Source organism: Sardina pilchardus, chromosome 8 (genome assembly GCF_963854185.1).
Source record: "Sardina pilchardus chromosome 8, fSarPil1.1, whole genome shotgun sequence".
NCBI classification, from domain to species: Eukaryota; Metazoa; Chordata; class Actinopteri; order Clupeiformes; family Clupeidae; genus Sardina; species Sardina pilchardus.
Genome location: NC_085001.1, coordinates 16079496 through 16099377, shown reverse-complemented (window position 1 = coordinate 16099377; position 19882 = coordinate 16079496). Strand labels below are relative to the sequence as shown.

General features: G+C 39.6%; 1 long non-coding RNA gene across 2 annotated transcripts; it reads left to right on the top strand.

The window, feature by feature from the left end:
- The first annotated feature begins 5471 nt into the window (after positions 1 to 5471).
- LOC134089566 (uncharacterized) lies at positions 5472 to 19752 on the top strand. Of its 2 annotated transcripts, none has more exons than XR_009940080.1 (6): positions 5472 to 5765; positions 6258 to 6356; positions 13544 to 13604; positions 13982 to 14112; positions 14333 to 14421; positions 19380 to 19752. It is a non-coding gene; the product is annotated as an uncharacterized LOC134089566 (long non-coding RNA). The 2 variants fall into 2 exon arrangements; XR_009940079.1 differs by having other exon boundaries at positions 13962 to 14112.
- The last annotated feature ends 130 nt before the right edge of the window (positions 19753 to 19882 follow it).

Below are 19882 nucleotides of genomic sequence, written 5' to 3'. Positions count from 1 at the left end.
ATCCAAGCTGAAATACAGACGCTCAGAACATAGAATATGACGGAGGTGGATATTAGCTAGTTGGATGGCATATAGGCTAAGTAAAATAGTGATGTTTCAAAGCTAAAAGCATGTCCTAACCAGACGCAATGCGAGCTAACGTTTATTAGGCTACATTGCTTGACAACGGGGGAGATAGAACTAACGACTGGCTTTTGGCCATAGCAACGTGCTTTTAGAACTAACGACTGGCCTTTGGCCATAGCAACCATCCATTTAGAACTAGTAACGGCAGTTTGTCCTGCAAGTAATAGAAATTTGTGGCGGAGAGAAGTAGTTCTACAAACAAGACAGTTTTAGCGATTTAAACGTTTACATTATAATGGGAAATTAGCGCAAAAAACAAGTGGTAGAATTGTTGTATAAAAGCAATATAGCACTCGCGGTCGTGGGTTGTTGCTGGATATTCCCACGGGTGTTGTTGCCTGCGCCACTCGGCCTCCGGCCTCGAGGCTACGGCCGAACAACACCCGTGGGAATATCCAGCAACAACCCACTCCCACTCGTGCTATATTGCTTAATTATAATGTAAACGTTTAAATCGCTAAAACTGTCTCGTTTGTAGAACTACTTCTCTCCGCCACAAATTTCTACTTTCAGGACAAACTGCCGTTACTAGTTCTAAATGGATGGTTGCTATGGCCGAAGGCCAGTCGTTAGTTCTAAAAGCACGTTGCTATGGCCAAAAGCCAGTCGTTAGTTCTATCTCTCCCGTTGTCAAGCAATAAACGTTAGCTCGCATTGCGTCTTGTTAGGACATGCTTTTAGCTTTGAAACATCACTAGTTTGCTTAGCCTACATGCCATCCAACTAGCTAATATCCACCTCCGTCATATTCTACGTTCTGAGCGTCTGTATTTCAGCTTGGATGCAACGTGACAGTACACTTCACAACTTGACATTGTATCGCGGAGTGATTTATTATTAGCTGTGAAAAGTCCGAGTGGATTATCGTGGGATATTTCAACTCATGGAACGTCTCTCGGCCAATCAGAAACAAAGAAACAGCTTCTTAGAACCCAATTGTTGTATAATTATACATATACAGGCTATATATAAATATATAAATTGCAAGCGTGGTTCTTCTTGTTCTTTATGCGTCTCAGCCTTCCAGATGTAAACAGGGAACGATCGTCTCCTGAACAAACTGCAAGGTTGCAATAGCGGATAGGGACACTGGGGGCGGGAGGAAATATTAGGCTACTGTATAATAAATCACTCCGCGATACAATGTCAAGTTGTGAAGTGTACTGTCACGTTGCATCCAAGCTGAAATACAGACGCTCAGAACGTAGAATATGACGGAGGTGGATATTAGCTAGACAACGGGAGAGATAGAACTAACGACTGGCTTTTGGCCATAGCAACGTGCTTTTAGAACTAACGACTGGCCTTCGGCCATAGCAACCATCCATTTAGAACTAGTAACGGCAGTTTGTCCTGAAAGTAGAAATTTGTGGCGGAGAGAAGTAGTTCTACAAACGAGACAGTTTTAGCGATTTAAACGTTTACATTATAATGGGAAATTAGCGCTAAAAACAAGTGGTAGAATTGTTGTATAAAAGCAATATAGCACTCGTGGTCGTGGGTTGTTGCTGGATATTCCCACGGGTGTTGTTGCCTGCGCCACTCGGCCTCCGGCCTCGAGGCTACGGCCGAACAACACCCGTGGGAATATCCAGCAACAACCCACTCCCACTCGTGCTATATTGCTTAATTATACCACTGCTTGGTCAAATTTCCTATTGTGATGCGCTATTTGGAACGTGCATTATTTTTCTATATACCGCACGGCTATGAAGTATTTCCTTTTTTTGGGCTTATTACACTTGAATATCAATTCGCCAATGTTAATATAACGGTAAAAACAACAACGTTGTATCTAAGACAGCTGCAATAAACGAAAATGATAGTAGCAGTGGTATAAGCGGGATAATCAACTCCGCGCCCTGTGCGTTTATAGGTAAATAATGCACTTATCGAAGTGTAAAGTCCCCTCCGCCTGCGGCGTCGGGTCCTTATTACCACTTCGAACGTGCATTATTTTCCTATAAACGCACGGCGCGTCGTTGATTATCCCTTACATATTCCCACGGGTGTTGTTACCTGCGCCACTCGGCCTCCGGCCTCGAGGCTACGGCCGAACAACACCCGTGGAAATATCCAGCAACAACCCACTCCCACTCGTGCTATATTGCTTAAATATACACACTATATAAGCTGTCGGGGAAGCTCTGCAGAGAAATATGCAAGCATAAAACGAGCGAACATGAAAAACGAAACCGAAACTTAAGATGAAATCGCCAATCCTGCATAGTTTCTCTTTAAGACATTATTTTCAACTTTATTTTCTGTATAAAAACAGTTGTATCAAACTCCACATCTTATTTTAGTATTTCATTATAATTACCTGTTTGAAACCAGGGGAAATTGAAATAATTTGCTGTTTAAAAAATGCTAACATCTGTGTGAATACCTGTTTTAAAAGAACTGTTTCAGTTCATAAATGATATTGGAGTAAAAAACACAAAGTACTATTACAAATATTCAGTACATCAATAACAACATTGTAATTCATTTAGACAAGCTGAGTAGCAGAAGTTATAGATTACAATTAAATCCCATTTACACATTCATACTAAATTATATTATTGATATCTACCGTCAAAATCTTCCAAACTATTTAGATATTATTTTTTGCCCATACCTAACTTCAACTGAACAGATAACACAGGAGGTCTGTTCCCAAAATGCAACAGCCCCAGTCAACATATTCTCAAAGATATCACATATAAAGCCTTACTGAAATGTAATCTTGAAATAAAATACAACTAAATGACAGTGGCACTAAAGGCTATACTGTTGTGGTCATGTTGCCATATATTGTTTATTGGTGCCATAAACCATCAAATAGATAACTATCAACAACACATTAATCCTATGCATAGAGTCTAACCCTTTGCCGAAAGCATGCTCTAATTTCAGCATTCCAACTAATGGCATACAGTCTGCAAAAGGAAGTATTATTTTTGTTGGAGGCAGGAGCAAATGTGTACAATCCGGGATAATGTATAGAACGCTGGTCATTATCGGGAAAATAAGTACCGACAGGGCGAACAAGGCCCTGACGCGAAGCGGAGGTCCTCTATCAAGAAATGACCGGTAGAACTTTCGGAAATCCCATTCAAGTCAATGGAGCATTCTACTTGCATTGTGAAGAGCTGTATGTACGGGATAATGGACGACACGCCGTGCGGTTATTCAAAGTTAATGCACGTTCTAGACGGTGATACGGCCCGACGCGAAGCGGAGGGACGTTCTGTCTAGAAAAGTGCATTAACTTTGAATAACCGCACGGCGTGAAGTCCATTATCCCGCTTATTCCACTGTTGCCACTCCGTTGTGTTCGTTTCCGGTGCTAATTTAAATGTTTTAATCGCTAGAACTGTTTTGTTTGTAGAACTACTTTTCCCAGACACATTTCAACTAATTTCTCAAACTGCGGTTACTAGTTCTAAATGGATGGTTGCTACGGCCAAAAGCCAGTCGTTAGTTCTAATCTCCCGTTGTCAAGCTGGCATATCCCAAGATTCTGATCAACGTTAACTTTGAAAGATTGCTATTTTTCTTAGCCTACTGCCACCTAACTAGCTAAATGACACCTCTGTCATAATGCTAAACGTTACTATGATCTGAACGTCTGTATTTTACAGCTTGTATGTAACGTGACAGTGCATTTAAACTTCACACCAAGTTTGGCGAATTAATATTCAAGTGTGATACGGTCAAAAACAATGGAACTACTTCATAGCCGTGCGTATATCTAAAGTTAATGCACACCCTTATAGAACGCAGGACAATGGGGAACTCAACCGAGCAGTGGAATAAAATAATATAATATAATCTTCTGTTTTACATCTATCAGTCCAGTTGCTACAGCATCAGCATGTTCTAATTGTCCAGCACTGACATTGGGCCCCAGAGAGCCCCCGCCCCAATAATACTTTATATTATTAGGGGGCCCAGAATTACTGTCAGTCATAGGGCCCGCAAAAGGGGCAGATCAATGCTAATTGAGAAAGTAGTCAATTTTGCACCCAAGAAGAAGCATGTCTACTCTCTAAAATGTCCATATATTTTAAGAACGGTCTTCTCCTCAGTGGTAGTCCTTCCAATACTCTGAAAATCCCTTACACAGTTATTTTGCTCATCAGTTTTTCCATGACATACACATCCCTACTAAATTGACTGCAAAATGGATTATGAGTTGCACCGAATATCTCATGTAACCTGCGTTGAGTGGAACCACTGTGGTCCAAAAGGTAATTTATTGGGAGAATGTTCTTTTGGGAACTATCTAGCCTTCTGAAGAACTATTCAAGAACCCTTTTTTTCTCAGTGTACTAAGTTCTGGAAAGTCACAACCTCACAGAAAGCTATCATTTATCAAGTATACTTGGCCAATAACCCTGATTTGATTGATTTGATTTGATTTACAGCTGAAAGTAGCACTGCTTGTACTGTGGAAAGGACCGCATGGGCAATACTGAAAGAGATATTGGTCACGTCATGACTATGCTAGTGGAAGTATTTCACTGTTATGTAACTGCTGAGTACATTTGCCTACAGTAATTACAATCAGATCGTTTATTCTTACAGTGATGGTCAAAAGTGTTGGCACCTATGCTAAAAAGAGGAATATAAAATCATCTTTTGGAAATTGATCTTAATGCCTTATGTAATATATATAAGTATATACCCAGGTCGAAAAGAAGTATACTTAAATATACTAAAAACGTGTTTGGAATTCAAAGTAGTGTAATTGAAATACATTTGTATTTCCTTAGTACATACCTATACTGTACTTAAGTATGGAATTCTGAAGTACACTATCAGTAGAGTGAAATTTAAATATATTTTATACTGCCTTTAAAAAATATGCTAAATTGTAAGCATACTTAAAGTTACATTTTAGCATATTTATATAAACATATTTATTCAACACTTACTTATAGTTGCATTTAATTTCATTTTTCAAAAGTATACTTTTCTTTAAACTAAAAAGTATACTTTTAAAAAATACAATTAAGTTCAACTTTTAGTAAGTGATGAATAAATATGTTTTAAAAAATATGATAAAATGTTGCTGTAAGTGTGCTAAAATGTTAGCATATTTTTAAAGGCAGTATAAAATATACTTTTTTTCCAGTACATTTTTGTTATATTCTACTGACAGTGTACTTTCTAGTTAGTACAGTAGATTTTGCAAATTTTCTAAAACCTTTTTAGTACATTTAAGAGCACTTCTATTCAACCTGGGATTTTATAGGCATACGTTTTAGGCATACTTTATTATTATTGTGTATTTATTATTATTTAGTAACATTTGTTCAGCACTTTATGTAGCATAACAGGTGAAGAACATAGTTCTTTGTTCAGATATTGTATTTACATGTCAATTCAGTATCAGAATCTCAGGACTTGGCAGTAGCCTACTCACTCTCAAAAAAAATTAATCTCACTATTGCTCATCTCACTGAATCATTTTTCGTAGGATTTACATAATAAAAGTAGGTTTTTAGGTGAAATGGAGTCAGTTGTGCGAAACGCATTCGATTAGGTGTTTGGAGGAAATGTGTCCGTCAATGGTCGCCGTAGGAGCATTATTTCAAAACACTCTCTGGCTGCGGCAGGTCTGCCTCTGTTCCTCACTCGTGGATTGTCAGGTATGTATTTGCTATTCACACAGTGTTCTTATTTTGAGTTTGGGGTAATTTTAGGGAGTTTAGCATAACACCAACTTAAATAATCATTCAGCAGATCTCGTGTGTAAGTGTAAAGGCCCATTCATGCTCAACGTAAAATACGTGTACGGATACGTGTGGAGTGTTTCACACGTTCTTTCCGTTGATTTCGTCCGTACTTTGACATGAAATTGAGGAGCTTATGATTACGGATGAAACGGATGAAACGTTGCAATACCGAACACTACCACAGGAATATCACACGAAAAAGTGGGGGCGCTATGCATTCACACGTAAAATACGGACGGAGGTATGAATACACCACCGGATAGAACGTGCGTACAAAATACGGACGTAAATTGCCATACGTTGACCATGAATGGGCCTTAAATAATGTTAACTCGAGCAGGTAAAAAGTCATGGCGGCTAAGTTATCATCTCAGGCTAACGTTAGAATTTTATCATGTTTCCCAGGTCAGTTCTACTCATGGTTTCACTCCCTGCCGAAGATAGGGATGGTTATGCCTTGATGGGATTGTTTCATAAAAGATGAATGTTCATGGAAGTGACCAGGTCAGGATGACTTCACGTGTTTACTGTTTTATGCTAGCAGTTAACGGTCGGCTAACATAAGGTAGCCACTAGCCCCGCACAAACGCAGCCTAGGTTTATGGCTTAAAGTGCGTGCGTTAACTTAAAACTTTTATTATTATTTATTGGATAATGGTTAGATAGCTCAGTGAAGATATAATTACCATTAAAAGTATTACTTTATACAACAATTGGGTTCTAAGAAGCTGTTTCTTTGTTTCTGATTGGCCGAGAGACGTTCCATGAGTTGAAATATCCCACGATAATCCACTCGGACTTTTCACAGCTAATAATAAATCACTCCGCGATACAATGTCAAGTTGTGAAGTGTAAAACGAACTGTAACGTTGCATCCAAGCTGAAATACAGACGCTCAGAACGTAGAATATGACGGAGGTGGATATTAGCTAGTTGGATGGCATGTAGGCTAAGTAAAATAGTGATGTTTCAAAGCTAAAAGCATGTCCTAACCAAGGGGGCAGGCATATTCCCGGAAGTAGAAACACGAAATGAGCTGGTGATCAACGCTCTGCTAACTCCCTTGGACGGCCATAGATTTCAGATTTTTTTGCGATCCCATAACTTCATGTAACATGTGCCCTTTGTCTCCCTTATAGCTTCTGTGTATTCTATATAGGGTATAGAAGGCAAAATTAATTCACTTCTTCCCCGTATATTACGTTGGTTTCCCGTAAAGAAGTATTTTAGCATGTCTGTTGTAGGGAAGCTAACGTTTGCCCGTAATGTTTGGATAAGAAGCTGAGTGAGCCTGCACGAAAACCATGACTGAGAGTCATTCGCAAGATCAGTGAAAATGCGTGTAACCTACGGTAGCCTACTGTTTGACATGGTAAAGCATTACCTAGAGGCAAGTACACATAATAATAATATTAAAAAACGAACGTTAACAATTTCAGAGGTTTTCGATCTATCAGACGAGTTACAGCAGGCTAACGTCACGAACTGAGTACGAGTCTGCGCAGTACGACGGAAAGTAAACGGAATTTTGTTTCAGCCCCCTTCCATTGAGAACAACGGAGTCTGTTTGTCCATTTCTTTTAGGTCTATGGTCCTAACCAGACGCAATACGAGCTAACGTTTATTGCTTGACAACGGGAGAGATAGAACCAAAGATTCTAGAACAGAGCTCTGTTCTAGAATCTTTGGATAGAACTAACGACTGGCTTTTGGCCATAGCAACGTGCTTTTAGAACTAACGACTGGCCTTTGGCCATAGCAACCATCCATTTAGAACTAGTAACGGCAGTTTGTCCTGCAAGTAATAGAAATGTGTGGCGGAGAGAAGTAGTTCTACAAACAAGACAGTTTTAGCGATTTAAACGTTTACATTATAATGGGAAATCAGCGCAAAAAACAAGTGGTAGAATTGTTGTATAAAAGCAATATAGCACTCGTGGTCGTGGGTTGTTGCTGGATATTCCCACGGGTGTTGTTGCCTGCGCCACTCGGCCTCCGGCCTCGAGGCTACGGCCGAACAACACCCGTGGGAATATCCAGCAACAACCCACTCCCACTCGTGCTATATTGCTTAAATAATTGCAATACAGTAACATTTATAGCCATTTCTGTCAAAATCACATTTTAAAATCACAGCTGAGTTATGACGTCAGAAGAGTGAGTCCTGCCACGAAAGTTCTATTTAAGTATTATACAATATGGAGAGTTTTGAGTCTGAGGAGATCCAAAATCTCTCTCAAACCTCTATAATGGCACCCAGCCATACAATTTTGAGCATCCCAGACATGAGAGGGATGAGGGACTAAACACAAATATTAAATAATTCCCATTAAGGAATATAAATATCTGGTGTGAAGAAAACCATGTGTTGGTGGAGTCAGTTGTCTTGGTAAGTAGCCTATAACTTGGCCAAAGAACGATAGCAGCTACTTTTTTCAAATTCTCACTCTCATCAATTTTTAATAAAGCCAACTCAAAAGTTCAGACACTTTAAATAGCAAACATGAAGATTAATTTGGAGGCATAACTTGCAAAACAGGCCTATCCAATGTAGAAAAATGCGCCTTCACTAAAACACCTTGAAAGTAGCCTACAGCTAATTTAGCCAATCGTCCTCCCTCTTAACATTCACCTGACCTTCCTTATGCTTCATTTAAATCTGTCTGAAATACATCATATGACCTCTAGTGTTCAACGTAACTCTTTCCACTACGCTTTGTGTGCATTTATGACAACTCCCAACTCCGACAGGCGCTCGGTGTCCAGGGACGCACCTCCAGTGTATGCTGCTTGAATGTGCTACCGTTGTGTTTAGCATTTCTGAATGACACGTTTGTGCTGTTTCTGCAAGCTAAAATGCTGCTACCAGCCACCCACTATCCAATGTTTAATCGAGGAATCCCAGGTGGTGCATACAGGACTAGCCTATTTCAAAACGGAGAGGTGAAATGAAATAAACAACATAAATATGTCCGGTTTTTGGTTTTGTTTTTGGCTCAGCGATTTTGGTTGACTTCGGTATGTGAAATATTGTGCGCTGAGATAGCACATAACAATCGTTGTACATGACAGTGAATTATCCGTTGTCTTTTCAACTGCACTTGCATGGTAGCGCAACTCAACGGGTAGCACAATTCGACACAACACCGGGTTATATATCAATTCATTGAAAAGCGCATAATTGTCAGACTGGTGCGAGACGTTGTAATGAGCAAATCATGGTGCTACCATGAGTGATGACCGATTGTTGGAGAGGGAGAGAAAGGAGTTATCATAGCCTACTTTATCGTTATGATTGATAATGTTTATGTAGGCATTGCCAGCCCATGGTCTCAGCTGTAGAGAACTTGTGCAGAGAAGCGTGGGTTCTGGGCCCTATTGACCATTACCCTCTGCCAGACAAACATGCCCTGACTTTGAGGCATGGTATGAACCCCCTTTGTTCTCAAGATTGCCTACCAAACTTCAGGCAGGAATGATCCTAAAGACTAGTAGTCATCAGTATGCTTACATATTCACATTATTTTTTTGGTATTCATTTCATTATCATCAGAGCAGTACTCTAGTGAACAAATCAAATTAATTCTGCAACAGCATATAATAAAAAATAATCCAGCTGTCCATATCTAGTTTAACTGTTACATCCCTATCCGTGGCAATACGACTACACAGCATACAGACACGTTGGGCCTATGGCATTCTGGGGAGGCACATCCGGAGGCCCTCATTCTTGCTTCAGCCATCAGAAGACATTTTCAAGCAGTTTCAAGAAGGTGGAATGTACAAATGTTTTAATTGGCCAAGATCAATAATAGCAATAATAATAATAATAAATAATTCTCATCACAAGCTGTCATATTGTGTGAAAGTAGCAAGGGGGCTATTTACTGACTACTTGTCCTAACTTAAACAGAAAATAAGCTATACTGGCTGGCAGTCAGGAAACAAAATGTGTACAGAAGTTCAAACACAATACACAGAAAACATAAATTCTATTTAAAGAAAAATTGTTTATTGACTGAAGATTGCAATATGAAGAGCAACATTAAGAGCATTTATTTTACAATACATGTGGGGTTGAAGCTCCTATGAAGGAAGGTTGATGCAAATGCACTCACATGATATACCCAAACTTGACTAGGTCATGGATCATTACTATAAATGTAAAGGTCAATTTAAAGAATTAAAAAAAATGGTATGCATACTAGATGCATCCTAGAGCTGGTGGAAATGGGGAGATTATCAGAAGGCTGAATTAACTAAGACAGTAACTGTAAATACAAATGTTTATGAAATCATACTTTATACAATATATTACAGTTGTGTTACACATAACACCACATTCACACCAGATACGTGATGTACGTTCCGGCACAGCTGATATGTGTAGGCCTACATGTGTCCATCTGTCCATCTAAACCTAGCAGATGATGGGGTGTAAATGACGTTTATGTCTGTAAAATAGATTATTGACCACTAAGGGGAAATTCAAGAAAGAAGGATAGGTGAGATTACTCTGCACATTCAGGACATCCTTGTCTTTCTCTTTATTCAGAGGCTTCCCATCTTCCATATTCATGCCATCATCATAGTCCATGGGGTCATATGGTTGCCAATGTCCTGCAGTTGGCTGCTTCCACCAGTTGTGCCATCTAAAATAACAGAAGCAAAAAAACAAGCATGGTAGTGAATAGGTTGTTTAGTTTTATTATGTCACTTACACATAATCTTAAACACCATCACACTTTTCACTAAAATTGTTATCAGTGGCTGCTTTATTAGCATTCTGGATTGAATGCAGTAACAGGTTTGCTGATCTGATTTGTTTTTTCCCTAAAGGGGGAAAAAAGAAGCCTTTAGAAGGCTACTTCTACCATGTTTGTAGGCTTGCCTACATCTCTGCTTCTGCACTAGTTGGTCGCAGCATACAGCGTTGCTCTTTCTCCTCTGACATTTTCATTATCGCAGCGTTTCTCTTTCTCCTCCGACATATTTTCATTATTTTAGCTACTCAGCTGCGCTGCTGATTGAAACCAGCTGGATAGCTAATACGTTAATCATGCTGGTAGGAGAGTTTAGATTCCCCACGTGTTTTCTAAGTTTGCAACCTATATGTAAACAATGTTGGGAAATACGTTTTATAATCCATTGGGACTGAATGAGCAAACAATCAGCATAATGATCCTAACTATGCAAACGTGCACTAGACGTAGCTTGCTTCTGTTGCTATTAGTATTAGCGAGCTGTACGTGCCCATTTCAACAGCCAGGCGTGTTATGACATTAGATGAGGGATCTTACCATAACTTAAGTGATTAGTTTGCTCACCTCGATTAACAGTGAGAGAGTTGCAATTTCGTTGTTGTGGTCTCTGATGCCACCAATGCTACCAAGTGAACCGACATGCACGAGCAAAACACACACCCACAAAACTGCTAGCTAGGTTAGCTCACAAGCAAGATGCTACAGCAGCCTACAAACAATTAGCCTGCTATTGAAATTGTGCTACATATTTCGACGGAATAACAGGTTTATTTGACAATAAAATACCGATTAGCTGTTCGACAAAAAGGATGCACGGGAGTTCATTTTATGGAGACAACGCAACGCAAGCAACATCTTAGCTAGTTTCTGTATAGCCTAAATGACAAGCAACATCGTTCAAAATAGACAAAATATTTTAAGTGTCGGTCGATCTTGTTCTTGGCTGACATAATATAGTAATCCCACAAGAATGACTGGAAATCATGCATGTAGCCTACATAAGTGTCTCTGATTTAGCCTACTAAAGATTAGTGTGCCAAAATATCATGAATTTGAACACCACCAGTCTGAACCACGAGGCATAGCACACACGGTGCTACCGGCAAAAATAACTTAGCTTGAAATAACTTAAAAATAATACGTTTCAAAAATCACTATGAAGTAATAACATGGATAACAACTAATAACCTCATAAAATACTTACCCAATCTCTGTTGATCCCGCATTTTCTCCTTCAGACGACGTGAAGGTGATGTGATGCGCTATTGTGCTTCTTGCTGCTTTTCCTTCAGCTGAAGAAGACCTCAACTCTCGATTCACACAAATCCCTTAACCAATCATACCACTGGAAAGCTAATGATTTGACTTTTATGAGGAAGTTTTCAATGATAAAATTAGTTGGGTCATGGCGGAGTTATTTGACTGACAGGTAGGCCTAACACCTGTAAACCTGAGCAACCCGCCATTTCTCTCAGGGACCTGCAGGAGTCACTCTTATGACGTCAATCCGTTCGTTTGGGGGGTAGGGGGAGTTTGAAGTAGGTACTGAAAATAACCAACTTTATCATCTTATATTGTGCCTTTATGTGTCGAAAAACATACAAAACAATACATCGACTTGTCAAACATGTATTTCCCCTATATATTTTGTGTCAATCATAATTATACATTTAACTTGGCGCACGGGCTTTAAGGCACGTTTAGACTTGCTGTAGACAACGCGTTCGTGTACGCATCATGGCTGCCTCGCGTATTTTGCGGTCATTTGGTGCGTCGGTCGTGCACGTCGTCGCAAGCGAACACGACGCGTCCGCGAGATGCAATACTGACAAGAAAGTAGGGGGCGATCATTACCAAAACAAAGTGACTGCAAGATGCATTATCGACATCAAAGCTGGGGGCAATCATGAGAGTAAACAATGGCACATGGCCACACCCACATCTGATATTAGGCTACTAGTCTCCCCCTGGTGAAGACCTCCAGTAAGGTGCGTAATGCTGCAGCGAGTCTGTACACAGGACACAGCAGGTCGCACACGGGCGCATACGCTTACGTTTGGTCTAACGGCAAGTATAATCCCAGCCTTACGGGGCAGTCACACGCTTGCGTCCGCCAACGTTCGTCCGTTGTTTTCCCATTCACTTTACATTGGCTGGACTTCATTTCATGCCGCACTGAATTGTGGGTCCGATGCGTTGCCTGAGATACGTTGCCTCCGCTAAAAAGTTGAGAAATGTTCAACTTTTGACGGATCGCGCAAGCGCCAGCCAATGAAATTCCGTGTATGCAAATTTTCGAACACTGACAAACCAATCAGTTCGCGTTTATGGAAATGTGACAAAATGAGGCATACGTTGGCGGACGCAAGCGTGTGACTGCCCCGTTAGAATAATAGTAGTTTGATTATTATCTGAAAAGTGTAATGTTTAAACGTAGGTACGGCCAGTCTGTTTGACCAAATTGTCCTTGTGTGTCATGAACAATTTGCATTGGTACAGACACTAAAGTTCGTCCAGAAACATTTGAATTATTTTAATGTTCGTGTAGCAAACTACACCATCTTGCCTAGTCTCTGTAACTTACACAACCATTAGACTTCTCATTATTTTTGTATGAGGTGCTCAGCATTATTGTAGGCTATTGGCTCTCATTCGACTTACATATCAGTTAAACGAGTAAAGCAAATTGCAGTTTGCCATTGAAAAGATTTGTTTACAACCAAATTGTGGGTAATTAAGTAATTATACGTTTTTCATGATCATGGTAGAGGCTGCCTACTCTAAATGTTTGAGTGATTTGTTAATTAATAAGGCCTCAATGTAATTAAATGTTTTCTTCATAGTTCTAAAATGATTCAGTAATCTAATACTATTATAGTTTTACATGGTGTAAATTTGTTGAGTTTGATATGCTTTCTTTCTCCACAGATGTGGCAGTGCAGAGTGCAAGACATCAGTGTCATTGAGGTCTCTCTTACAGAAGCATCAGGTTAGCTCATGGTTACTTTGGTTGTAGACACCCATACCTATGTGCATATTCTCATTAAAAGCATGGAATGCTCTTCATAGTCACTTAAGCAGATATCATGTCAACAAAACAGTCCAAAAACCTGTCTGACTACATTAAACTGTCGTTTGAGTCACAAAAATGTACATTGCATGTTTAAGGGCTGTTTTTAAAGGAATGTTATTTGTATTCACAATTTGTTTGAATTTGAGAACACACTTAACTATTGTATTCAAGACATACCATGACACAGATCAATATTTTCTGTATGCTAGTTGTTATTCTTTCTAGGTTGTTTTGTACATTCTTTCTGTCTCCTCTACCCTCGTATGATTCAAGATATGTGCAGAATTTCACAGGCGTTGTCAAGTTCTGGCATAAACTTGGACTTCAGTCGCACATCATCTGCTCCAGGCTGTCTGCTGAGTGCCATAGGAAGGGAGGAAAAACAGGACATAAGATCAAGGAGATCATGGCTGCCATTGATTGGGTTAGTGAGAAGTTGTTTTGTGCCTCCCACTTTGAAAACCAATATTAGGCCATGAGCTACAGGCCGTACCATGCACCTGCCAACTAAAAATGAATGTGTTCCAAAAAATCCAATCCAAATTAACGTTGGAGGGTTTCACAGAAAGGCATTGTAAACATTAAGATGCTAAATTTGTAAGTGTAAGTAAAGTAGTGTTCAGTTATATTTCCCTGTTTTGCAGAATCCTATCATTGGCTCGTTGAGAGTTTGCCACCTGAAAGCACTTGTTGTGTACTTGAAGACCCCGATAAACTCATAAAGGAATACCTGGTAAGTGCAAATGAATATCCAAAAAACAGTCTAAGTTCGGCAAAAATTTACCTCAGACTTTTTTTCTGCATGAAAACACATAAAATAAGCTGTGGAGACGGACAGTATTTTTCACTGATGAAGCACTACGGAGCTTGCATCGGTGTGTACTATATTGCCCAAAGTATAGTGATGTCAATAGACATCCCATTCTTAATTCATAGGGTTTAATATGATGTTGGTCCACCCTTTGCAGCTATAGCAACTTCAAGTCTTCTGAGAAGGCTTTCTACAAGGTTTAGGAGTGTGTTTATGGGCATTTTTGACCATTCTTCCAGAAGCGCATTGGTGAGGTTGCGCATTGGTGAGGTTACACATTGATGTTGGACGAGGAGACGGGCCCTCAGTCTCTGCTCTAATTCATCCCAAAGGTGTTTTATTGGGTTGAGGTCAGGACTGTGCAGGCCAGTCAACACTAAACTCTGTCATCCATGTCTTTGCGGATATTGCTTTGTGCAATCCCCAAAACTGTTCTCACAAAGTTGGGAGCATGGAATTGTCCATCTCTTTCTTTTCCAACATGACTGTGCATCAGTGTGCAAAATAAGGTCCATAAAGACATGGATGATAGAATTTGGTGTGGATTAACTTAACCGGCCTGCACAGAGTCCAGACCTCAACCATGACGTACGAAATTAAAATAGCCCCTCATCATCACATACCAGGGATGGAAATTAACTTTTTTGTCCACCTGCCACTGTGGCAGGTAGATTTTAAAGGGATATTCCGCCATTTTTGGAAATACGCTCATTTTCCACCTCCCCTCGAGCAAAACAATCGATATTTACCTTGTTCCCATTCATCCAGCCATTCTGTGAGTCTGGCGATACAACTTTTAGCTTCAGCCTAGCATAGATCATTGAATCGGATTAGACCATTAGCTTCTCGCCTGCTAGCTTCATGTTTAAAAGTGACTAAGACTTCTGGTAATTTTCCCATTTAAAACGTGTCTCCTCTCAAGTTAGAAAGTGCAATAAGACCAACTGAAAATGAAACCTGGCGTTTTTCTAGGCTGATTTGACATGGAACTACACTCTCATCTGGCGTAATAATCAAGGCAACTTGCAGCTACTGGCACTACTACTGCTTGTTGTCTATGGGGACTATTTTCAGATGCTGCGTAAGATATCACTGCGCCTATGGTACGTTTGCAAGTTGCCTTGATTATTACGCCAGATGAGAGTGTAGTTCCATGTCAAATCAGCCTAGAAAAACGCCAGGTTTCATTTTCAGTTGGTCTTATTGCACTTTCTAACTTGAGAGGAGACACGTTTTAAATGGGAAAATTACCAGAATTCTTAGTCACTTTTAAACATGAAGCTAGCAGGCAAGAAGCTAATGGTCTAATCCGATTCAATAATCTATGCTAGGCTGAAGCTAAAAGTTGTATCGCCAGACTCACAGAATGGCTGGATGAATGGGAACAAGGTAAATATCGATTGTTTTGCTCGAGGGGAGGTGGAAAATGAGCGTATTTCCAAAAATGGCGGAATATCCCTTTAAAATCTACCAGCCACTCAACATTTTTACCAGCCAATATATATTCAACCGTTCCATACATTATACTGCCAAGTAGAGATCTAACGGTATGAAAATTTAACCCCACGGTTATAGTGAGCAAAATTATCACGGTTTTTGGTATTATCGCGGTATTGTGTTCAATAAGAAAGCACTGATAGGCCTACACAAGCTGAAATAGTTTTTAAAAAGTGTGACTGTGTCTATTACATTACAAAAATATAGGCAAAACCCAGGCGCGAATCATCATAGGCTAGATATGGCTGCAGCCTAGGGGCCCTATGTGTGCCAGCCTGGCCATAACAAAACAAGACTTTCTTAAAATCGACATAAGAGAATGAACATTAAACTCCATTGGTCCAAAATAGATATTCAAAGTAGTAGTAAGACGCTGATTGGGTAAATATGGCGGAATTCATAAGGTGCATTTTTTTTCAAAATATACGCCATTCAAGTTACAGTTCAATATGAAAATGTCGTAAAGAAAGTATGAGACCGGGGCTCAAAAACAAAAGGCTAATAGCTAAAGAAAGCTATCAAATTCTCCTGCAAACAAAAATCCCTAAATTGACAGAATTTTAAGCCTTCAAGACACAATGGACGTTATTGATGATACTGATAGCGCCACTAATTTTATGCTTGCCTTGTCTAGCTGTTAATCAAATGAATGGAAGTAAAGTTGTGCGTCATGTTATTGAAGGAGAGTAACGTTTCCTGAAGATGAGACAGTTTTATCGCTCGAAGAAAGCCTATGGCCACATATTGCATTCTGAGAGACAGTCAACGTTAAATGACTGGAAGCTTTGTGATTGTGGATTTAAAGATTGTCATAATGTGCTGTCTCTGTTATTGCTGCTTTTGATCAGTCAGATTTTAAATCTCCAGTGGTAGGTTCGACATACTGTAGGCTGTTGTAGTGTCATTGACATCTCCGCCCATCTCACACAAGAGCCGACACGTTGACCGCTTGGATTTACACTGCAACGGAGGCGACAATAAGTGTAGGCTATCTCTACAGGAGGGATATTGGGGTAAAATCGACCCCCCAATATCTCGCACCCAGAACGCTACGAAACTCCGAACCGAGCAGCGAGAAAGACGAGCAAATTAGCAGAGTGCTGTCCCGTGTGAAAGCCCCTGATGTTAGAAGATCCGTCGATGTGGTGGGTGCTCATCCAACTTATGGGGGTAGCTGTGATGTGGATCAAATGGCATGGGGTGTGTTTGGTCTGGACATGTCCCTTTATGGATTGAAGACAAATAAAGAAATGCATTAGCCAAACCACAGGGTGTTTTTGGTTCAATGACCAACACATTATTTCCACAATGAAGAAATGGCAGTCCAGACTTGTCAGGGTGTCAGCTATACAATAATAAACATATAGCCTATAAATTACAATAACATCCTGCCTCAAAACGGAGTTAAACACTGTGTAGTTCCACATAACAGAGGAACATTCAATATGAATGACAAGTAATATGTGACTAGAATGAGAGAAGACACAGCACATAAAGGCATATTTTCACAATGTGCTTTGCAGTTTGAAATGTCTGTTTTCTGACTGAAGATTTGAGTAGCCTTGATAGCCTAGGGCCCCCTGGCCACATTAATCTGCCCCTGGCAAAACCTTATTGCCTTAAACTGGATACAGATCATTCAGAGCAGTGGCAATCCGAATCTCTGCTCAACCCTGCTCAGAAAATGGCTGGTCTTGTTTCTATTTCATATTTGAATTCATACACTTTATATATTTTGTTAACAATGTATAGCATATGCATAATTACTCAAAATATTCAGTAATTTGAATACTTCATTTTGATTACACTTGTCTTTAATGATATTACAGGGTTGGTGTGTAGGTCTAATTGAGTGCCTGTCACTTTAAGAAGTACGTTCATTCGGTTTTAGGAAAATCACGCAAAGTTCAAGGATAGCCTACACGTTTTCATTAAATAACGTGAATGTTCAAAAAAACAAAGAAGGTAAGGGAAATATTTCTGACGTCATAAAAACGATAAGCATAGACATATATACAAGATAAGTGTCTTGCAATGTTAACTTCTATGATTTAGGTAGGTTACCGTGGTAGCCTATGGCATTGTGAGTTGTCCCATTCACTTTTTCCTTGGTCATGTTTAATTGGCTGGGTGCTTAACTTAGGTACCATGACTCGGAGTTTGGTATATCTGTTATACATATATATCCAATGTATTTCCTACCTAAACGTATTAACCAGTAGCCTTGTTGTAAATGTATACAGTCAATGGTTGTAGGCTATCTAGCGGCCACGTTAACTGGAAGAGTAGGCTACATAGACATATATCTATGGTAGGCTAGGCTCTGACGCAATGATGAGATCCAACATTCTAAGGCGCTCCGTTCTTGTTTGTTGTGATCGTCATGTCCATCGATGTTGAGGATTATTGATACAAGGCGTGTGTTCTTATCTCTGCGGCGACTGCTAATATTCTGATGAAATAAACAACTTGAAGTAGAAGTAGTTGCTTACCCGCCACAGTGGCGGGTGTGTTGACATATTTCACCCGCCAGCGCGCAAAACTACACGCATTTGGCGGGTGGCGGGTGGCTAATTTCCATCCCTGTCACATACCCTTCGCCATACCTAGAGATTGGCATGGTGTTTTTTTTTTTTTTTTTTCAGTTATTAGCTGGTTTGATGCTCATTGAGCTCAATGCAAATCAAACCAGCTAATAGGCTAACTGAAAAAAACATCATACCCGCCTCTAGGTATGGTGAAGGGTATGTGATTTGGGGCTATTTTAATTCCAAAGGCTGAGGAGACTTTATCAGGATGCTTAGTATCCTGGATCCATGAAATAAGTGGCTTTTAAAAATATAAATCTTCCTGCCTCTATGGGAATTTAACATAGGTGCAAATACTTACTCCTGTATTTTAAGGAAGAACATTTATTTATTTACGATACATTACATTCACAAAGACAATTGGTGTCCTTTTTTTACTAAAGGCATTAAGATCAATTAAAAAAAATATTCTTTAGTCAACTTTAGCATGGGTTCAAATACTTATTATCCTCGCTGTATATGTTCTATTTTCTGACACAATGTGATACTTCTTCAAATGAAGAACTCTGCTGTTCGTCTGCTGTTTCAGGTGCTTCTCAGTAGGACTTTCAGGAGAATCAATTAGGGAGGAGACTGGAGCACACTGATCTTACTTGCAGTCTTTATTGGTGCAAACAATAAACTTTGACACTACTGTGTCTGAAGATACAGTAGTGTCGAAACGTCAGTTTATTGTTTGCACCAATAAAGACTGCAAGTAAGATCAGTGTGCTCCAGTCTCCTCCCACAATGTGATACTTATTCTTTGTGTCATAATGTGATACTGACCCTTTTTATATTGCATCCTTGTTTTAGAGCTGCCAGATGGTGTCATCACTGAAAGCAGTCATAAACAACATGGCAGATTCATCTATTTCCTCCAGCCAAAGCGACTCACCACGCACTACCAGTGACACTGGCAGTGAAGACATGGTATTATGACTGAAGGACCTTAAACCGATCCCTCATTAGCATTGGTATTAGATTAACAAGAAATGTTATTTATTTGAGCTTTTGTTTATACTTCATTTTACCTCATGTGGCTGAATTGTTAGCCAGCTGGAAACCAGTATTTTCGATAATGTATTTGTTTGCCCTTTTTTTCCCATTTAAGGCACCTAATTTTAAAGAATATTGTGAATGCACTCATTAATATATAATAAATACTGGATTAAGATATGATCATAAATACTGGATTAAGAATATTTTTGGTATGTTTTAAGTGTGCTTCAAGTGTTAATAAAAACATGTTGAAAAAGAACAAGGTTGTGTTGTAGCAGTATTTTGAGACAACAGAAATACAGTAATGTTTATGCTAA